At 47.4% G+C, this 7,558-nt stretch overlaps 1 protein-coding gene across 25 annotated transcripts in view; it reads right to left on the bottom strand.

The window, feature by feature from the left end:
* Positions 1 to 7,558, bottom strand: part of DLGAP1 (DLG associated protein 1) — a 964,206-nt gene that overhangs the window by 125,025 nt on the left and 831,623 nt on the right. The gene's annotated exons all lie outside the window — the stretch shown is intronic.

Raw genomic sequence — 7,558 nt, 5'->3', positions numbered from 1 at the left:
CACTACCACACCCGGCTGATTTTTGTATTTTTAGTACAGATGGGGTTTCACCACGTTGGCCAGGCTGGTCTTGGACTCCTGACCTCAGGTGATCCGCCCACCTCGGCCTCCCAAAGTGTTGGGATTACAGGCCAGAGCCACCACGTCCGGCCTGGTATCACATTTAAACAGGCAGTGATGTGTGACCAGAAATTATACATATTTCTAGAGCTTTCACCCTTCAAACAGTGGTTCCCAGAGGTTGGTCTCCCACCAGTAGTGTCAGCACCTGGGAACACGTGGGTCAAATCCTCAGGATCCACCCAGGACTACTGGGTCGGAAACTCCGGAGGTGGGGCCAGCACCCTGTGTTTGAACAGGTCCTTCTGGTAATTCTGAGGCATGCTAAGGTTCACCTTAAAGATAAGTGACCTGGGGCTGAGTTCAGTGGCTCACACCTGTAGTCCCAGCACTTTGGGAGGCTGCTAATAATAGCTATGATTATTATACCTGCCCTGACATTATCTTCTGTTTCCAGGCTTCACATATAAGGATCCTATACAAGATTTCACCTACACAAGAGATTCAATCCATCTTAGGTTCTGCTAATGACCTCCCCTCCTAAGGTTCATCAAAGCTGAAGCGGGAAGAAGGCTTGAGGATAGGAGTTTGAGACCAGCCTGGGCAACATAGTGAGACCTTGTCTGTTAAATCAAGTTTAGCCTAAAGTGGCCTCCTTACATATTTTAAGTTCAGCCTAAAGGTTTCTCTGTACATAGTGAACTATATACAACCTAAATGGAGGTATAAACCCACTGTAACCTACTCTTGTGCCAATCAGAGAGTTTTGGCCAAAGGGGGCCAACTGTTCAAACCGTGTTCAAATAAGGCAAACGCCAAGCTGTAGCCAATCCAACTGTTTCTGTACCTCACTTCTGTTTTCTATATGTTACTTTCCTTTTTCTGTCTATAAATCTTCCACTGCGTGGCTGCACTGGAGTCTCTCTGAGCTACCCTGGCTTGGGAGGCTGCCTGATTCGCAAAGCATTCTTTGCTTAACTAAACTTTGTTAAGCTTAATTTGGCTAAGGTTTTTCTTTCAACACGTCCCTGCAAAAACTTAAAATAAAAGAAATTAGCTGGGCATGGTGGCATGCCTGTAATCCCAGCTAGTAGTGAGGCTGAGGTGTAAGGATTGCTTGAGCTCAGGAGGTTGAGGCTGCAGTGAGCCGTGATTACACCACTGCACTCCAGTCTGGGTGACAGAGTGAGACCCTATCTCTACAAAATAAATACATAAGTTAAAAGTGACCTGGGCTGCTGCTTTGCCAACAGAGGGTACCTGTGGAGCCTCTGATGTGCGTATGGGTAGTGTATGTGTATGTTGGCTGTGTGTGTACCCACTGACTCTACAATTAAGCTGATTCTTTTTTTTTGAGATGGAGTCTCGCTCTGTCGCTCAGGCTAGAGTGCAGTGACGTGATCTTGGCTCACTGCCAGCTCTGCCTCCCAAGTTCATGCCATTCTCCTGCCTCAGCCTCCCAAGTAGCTGGGACTACAGGCGCCCACCAACACGCCCGGCTAATTTTTTGTATTTTTTAGTAGAGACGGGGTTTCACTGTGTTAGCCAGGATGGTCTCGATCTCCTGACCTCGTGATCTGCCTGCTTCAGCCTCCCAAAGTGCTGGGATTACAGGCATGAGCCACTGCACTCGTCCTAAGCTGATTATTTCATGATTCATGCTTGGCTTGGGATCCGGGAATGATGGGGAAAGTTACTCTCTCAAAGATTGGCTCTGTCCCCTGGGGAATGTGGGAGGAGGGAGAGTCCAGAATTCGGCTTCCAAGTGGCCACAAGTCTGGCCTCCTTCACCCAGCCTGTGCCTGTGTCCACAGGACAAGATCCAGGCTGACAGCCATGCACTGCCACACCACTGTCCCAGACTGGGGCAAGCAGAAGGGGGCTGTTTCCTCTCATCTTTCCCCAATTTCTTGCTTGCCAGAGGCAATCCTAACTTGGCTAGCGGAAAGATAATCACTTTTGAAAACATGAGTGAGGTCAGCCCTTCCAGCCACAGCCTGGAGTTTGAAATTACACATTCATTGATTTCTTTTTTTTTCTTTTTCTTTTTTTTTTGAGATAGAGTCTCTCTCTGTCGCCCAGGCTGGAGTGCAGTGGCACAATCTTGGCTCATTGCAACCTCCGCCTCCCAGGTTCAAGTGATTCTTGTGCCTCAGCCTCCCCAGTAGATGGGACTACAGGCATGTGCCACCATGCCCTGTTAATTTTTGTATTTTTAGTAGAGAAGGGGTTTCACCATGTTGGCCAGGCTGGTCTTGAACTCCTGACCTCAAATGATCCGCCTGCCTCTGCCTCCCAAAGTGCTGGGATTACAGGCGTGAGCCACCAGCCTGGCCTGATTTCAGTACTGGAATGGCCTCATGTCAGCTGGGTGATCTTGTGTGCTGCCTCTCTGTGTCCCCATGTCCTCACTGGTAAAACGGGCATGCTAAAAGCATTGATTTAAGAGAGTTGTTGAGAGGATCACATGAGATAATCAAGGAAGAAGTCTTAGATCAGGGCCTGGAACAAAGTAAATGTTTAATCCTATTAATGCAATTAATTGTGGTTAATGACATGTCATAATTAATAGCTATGATTATTTTCACGAGCCCTGACATTATCTTCCATTTCCAGGCTTCGCATGTATAAGAGGTACTAGACACAAATTCACCTACACAAGGGATTCAGTCCGTCTTAGGTTCTGCTAATGACAACTCTTCTTGAAGTTCTTCAAGGCTGTGTGAAAAGGAAAAGCCAGCCGGGCACAGTGACTCACGCCTGTAATCCCAGCACTTTGGGAGGCTGAGGCGGGCGGATCACCTGAGGTCAGGAGTGCGAGACCAGCCTGGCCAATGTGTCTCTACTAAAAATACAAAAATCAGCCGGGCGTGGTGGCGCATGCCTGTAATCCCAGCTACTCAGGAGCCTGAGGCAGGAGAATCGCTTGAACCTGGGAGGCGGAGCTTGCAGTAAGCCAAGGTCACACTACCGCACCCCAGCCTGAGAGACAGAGCAAGACTCCGTCTCAAAAAAAAAAAAAAAGGAAAACCCCCCTAGAAAATGCTTTTCCCGTTGCTTCCCTGCTAATGGGCCTTTTTCAGCAGGGCAGCCTCCAGCCTTAGGATGTGGCCGGTCCCCGTGCGGATGCCCGTTTCCCCTCCTGCCTGCATTCATCTGACCGGTTCAGTGGGATCTGGTACTTTTCCTCCCTCCTCCTCGTGCTGGGCTTCCACATCATCCAGACAGCTGCTGCCACATTCCACCGCTCCAGCAGCGGAAGTAAGGCACATTTAGGCCCTTTCTGGGTGAGTGACAGCATTTGAGATGAGATTAATCAAATGCCAGTGTTAGGGGAAAGCAGCCTTTCCCTGAGTCACCTCTGCTCCACCTTTCTCATGACACAGAGCATGAGCCTGTCCAACGGTTGGCCTGTGCGTCAACCTCTGGCCAGGAGACAACGGGCGTCTGTGACCTGGGCGTGAACCGTCTGTTTGTGCGCATAGGTCTGACACTGCTGCTGGGCGAGCCTGCGTGCCGCCGCCCCGCGGTCCATTGACTGTGCCGCTGAGCACAGGCAGGGATGTGTGCCTGTCGCCCTGAGCCGCTGTCCCCTGACGGCAGATGAGATATTCTTCCAGCTCAACACTGATGTTGCAGGGTTTTTCCTCACCTACCACATGACGACTGAATGAAAGCATTCCAGGAAACCAAAAGGGCTGGGCAGGCCTCTGGAATTTCAAAGCCGACAGCCTGGCCCTGCTGGCAGCTCATTTCTGCCGCGTCATTTTCTCTGAACTGTAGGAGTAGTTTTGTAGCAAACTTATCACCGAAATCCCACAAATGTTAAGCATTACCCTTCTTAGAAAGGAAAAGCCTACTTACTTTTCCCCATTGGAAGACTTCAATTTTTTAAGATTCAAGACATCCCCAAAAGTCATGATAAAGAAGAGGGAAAACAGACTGAGCATACCCATCCCCTTTTAAATTCAAATTTATTTTGTTTTTTTCTGCTTAACTACAGGGAAGGTTTGATCATATCACATCTGAGTTAGGCCATATGCACCCAAGGGGAATCTCAAGAGCAAACTAATCTAAACTCCAAGAAATAGACCACTAAGACCCACCCAGGTAGTACTCACTGAACGCTCTTCCTGCCTCTCATAAGAACCAAAAATAGTGGTTTCCCGCAGATGCTCCCAGAAGCAAAGTCTACCTACCACACACACAATATGCAGAAGGGAAAAACCCAAGCCACAAGTCCCTAAACGCCTGAGTCGTGACTCATGGAGGCTGTCCTCCACCCCTGCCAAGTATAAGAAATGATTTCTACCCACCCACTTCTCTAAGGAGATGGTCCCTCATTCCTCTCTCCCGAGCAGGCTTCACAGACCCCTTCATAGAGATGAAGCCCCAGTCATTAAATGCCCAGTGATGTTACGACTGCCAAATTCTATGACTATTTGGAAAGTTTTATCAGGTATGGATACACTCCACCTATTTGCTTAGGTGGCCAAGATCTCTGTGCAGTTGCACAGACAGTTTCTGTCCTCCCACCCCGTGAGAGGTTGTGTGTGTGTGTGTTTGCGGGGGCTGGGAAGGTAATGGAGGGAAGGAGAGACCTCCTCGGGTGAGTCACCTTGCAGTGGAACTGCTTCCTGTGTGTGTGAAGTTCTTCAAGGAGGCACCACTTCACGCAATGCCCCAAACAGAAAAATCGAAGCAAACTAGCAAATTATTTTCTAGGAGATTAGATGTTGGACAACTTCAAGCTTTCACAGTAGAAAATGGCTTGTTTTAAGGCAGTTAAACCCAAAGCATGCCTTTTTTGGGGTTTTGTTTATGAATATGTTGTAATCTAAGAAGAGTAATGTTTTTACAGAAAAATTAGACCTTCATGATTGCAATCTAAGTGAGAGGCAATTAGGCTTATTTTTCTTGGAGATTAGTACATCATGTTAGTTCAGAAAGCATTTGTAAAACAGAAAAAAAAAAAGGAAATCATAAATATCAATTTCATCTTAACACAATGCAACTATCACTGTTCTCAACCTGAGTTCTTAATTTCTGGCATGTCACAAATTCCTTGAACTACCAATGTTGAACTAACCTCCCCTGACCCAGGGAGTTGAATAGTTTTTTCAAAGGATATGATCAAATCTCTGTTCATGCATGCCTACATTTATTCATTTTCCAAAAGCATAAATTAATTCTGAGGGACAGAAAGTAGACTTGTGCTTGCCTAGGTTTGTGGGAGATGAAAATGTGGCTGGGAGCCATGGCTCACACCTGTAATCCCAGCATTTTAGGAGGCTGAGGCAGGAGGATCATTTCAGCCCAGGAATTCAAGACCAGCCTGGACAACATAGGGAGACCCATCTCTACAAAATAAAAAAATTAGCCCAGCGTGGTGGCACATCCCTGTAGTGCCAGCTACTTGGGGGGCTGAGGTGGGAGGATCACTTTAGCCCGAGGTTGAGGCTACAATGAGTAGTGATCGCGCCAGTGCACTCCAGCCTGGGCTACAGAGTGAGACCCAGTCTCAAAAAAAAAAAAAAAGATCAGGAATGGCGGCTCACATCTGTAATCTTAGCATTTTGGGAGGCCGAGGTGGGAGGACTGCTTAAGCCCAGGAATTTAAGACGAGCCTGGGCAACATGGCAAAACTCAGTCTCTACAAAAAATACAAAAATTAGCTGGGCATGGTGGTGGGCGTCTGTAGTCCCAGCTACTCGGGAGGCTGAGGTGGGAGGATCACTTGAATCTGGAGGGTCAAGGCTTCAGTGAGCCGAGATCACACCACTGCACTCCACCCTGCTGGGTGACAGAGCAAGACCCTGTTAAAAAAAAAAAAAAAAAAAGCAAAGAAAAGAAAGCTGGATGTGGTAGCTCATGCCTATAATCCCACTACTTTGGGAGGTGGAGGTGGGCGGATCACTTGAGGTCAGGAGTTCAAGACCAGCCTGCCCAACATGGAAAAATTTTGTCTCTACTAAAAATATAAAAATTGTGGTGGCATGCACCTGTAATCCCAGCTACTCGGGAGGCTGAGGCAGGAGAATCGTTTGAACCCGGAAGGGCGGAGGCTGCAGTGAGCTGAGATCACGCCACTGCACTCCAGCCTGGGCAACAGAGTAAGACTCTGTCTCACAAAAAAAAGAAAAGAAAAGAAAATATTTGAAGCTAAGACTGTGGTGATGGTTGTACAACTCTGCGAGCACACACACAAAAAACGCTGAATTGTGCACTTTAAACAAGTGGATTTTATGACATATGAGTCATATTTTAATAAGGTCATTAACAATGTACCTGAAAGAATTACATGGTCTCATGAAAGTACTGCTAACATTTTATTAGTGCTAGTAATTTTTTTTTAATAGAGATGAGGGCTCACTATGTTGCCCAGGCTGGTCTTGAACTCCTGAGCTTAAGTGATCTTCCCGCCTCGGCCTCCCAAAGTGCTAAGATTACAGGAGTGAGCCACCACACCTGGCCTAGTGCTAGTAATTTTTTGTCAGTTGTTTCTGGTGTGTGATTACTAATACAATGCTCTTGAGAAGAACAGATTGCAGAAGTTTATAGGCTACTGAGCTCAGGGAAGGCACTGACCGAGTCCCAGGCAGGCAAATGCAGTGAGTGAATTTGTTCAGTCCAATGTGTTGTCAGTTTCCTTCGTACAGTTCCATGAGCTAGAGGAATGTTATGCATATATGTTTGCTTTCTTATCCCCCATCTTTCCTGTCCTTCTCCCACACGCTACAGTCCTACACGCTATCCGGATGCTTCTCTAATGGGTGGGCGTATCAGAATTTTGAGGAGGAAGACAGTGAAGAGCAGGAAGTTTTTGTAATTTGAAAAAACATACAGTAGTTTGTCTTGTAATATAATATTTACTTGTGGGGCATTCCTTCTCTCTCTGCTATATATATTTTTAGAGATGGGGTCTTCCTCTGTTGCCCAGGCTGCAGTGCAGTGACGTAATCGTATCTCACTGCAACCTCAAATTCCTAAGCTCAAGTGATCCTCCTGCCTTAACCTCCCAAGTAGCTGGGACTGCCCATCTAATTAATCCCTCCGCTATTTTTTCTTTCTTTCTTCCTTCCTTCCCTCCCTTCCTCCCTGCTTCCTTCCTTTTTTTTTTTTTTTTTTGAGATGGAGTCTCGCTCTGTTGTCCAGGCCGGAGTGCAATGGGGCGATCTCGGCTCACTGCAACCTCCCACCTCCCCGGTTCCAGTGATTCTCCTGCCACAGCCTCCCAAGTAGCTGGGATTACAGGTGTGCACCACACCTGGCTAATTTTTGTATTTTTAGTAGAGATGGGCTTTCACTATGTTGGCCAGGCTGGTCTCGAACTCCTGACCTCAAGTGGTCCACCCGCCTTGGCCTCCCAAAGTGGTGGGATTACAGGCGTGAGCCACTGCGCCTAGCCTTGTGCTATATTCTTTTTTTTTTTTTTTTTGAGACGGAGTCTTGCTCTGTCACCTAGGCTGGAGTGCAGTGGTGTGATCTTGGCTCGCTG

The sequence above is a fragment of the Pan troglodytes genome, chromosome 17 (assembly GCF_028858775.2).
Source record: "Pan troglodytes isolate AG18354 chromosome 17, NHGRI_mPanTro3-v2.0_pri, whole genome shotgun sequence".
Classification (NCBI taxonomy): Eukaryota; Metazoa; Chordata; class Mammalia; order Primates; family Hominidae; genus Pan; species Pan troglodytes.
The sequence above is the reverse complement of the archived record's forward strand: the minus strand, read 5'-3'. Positions and strand labels throughout refer to the sequence as shown.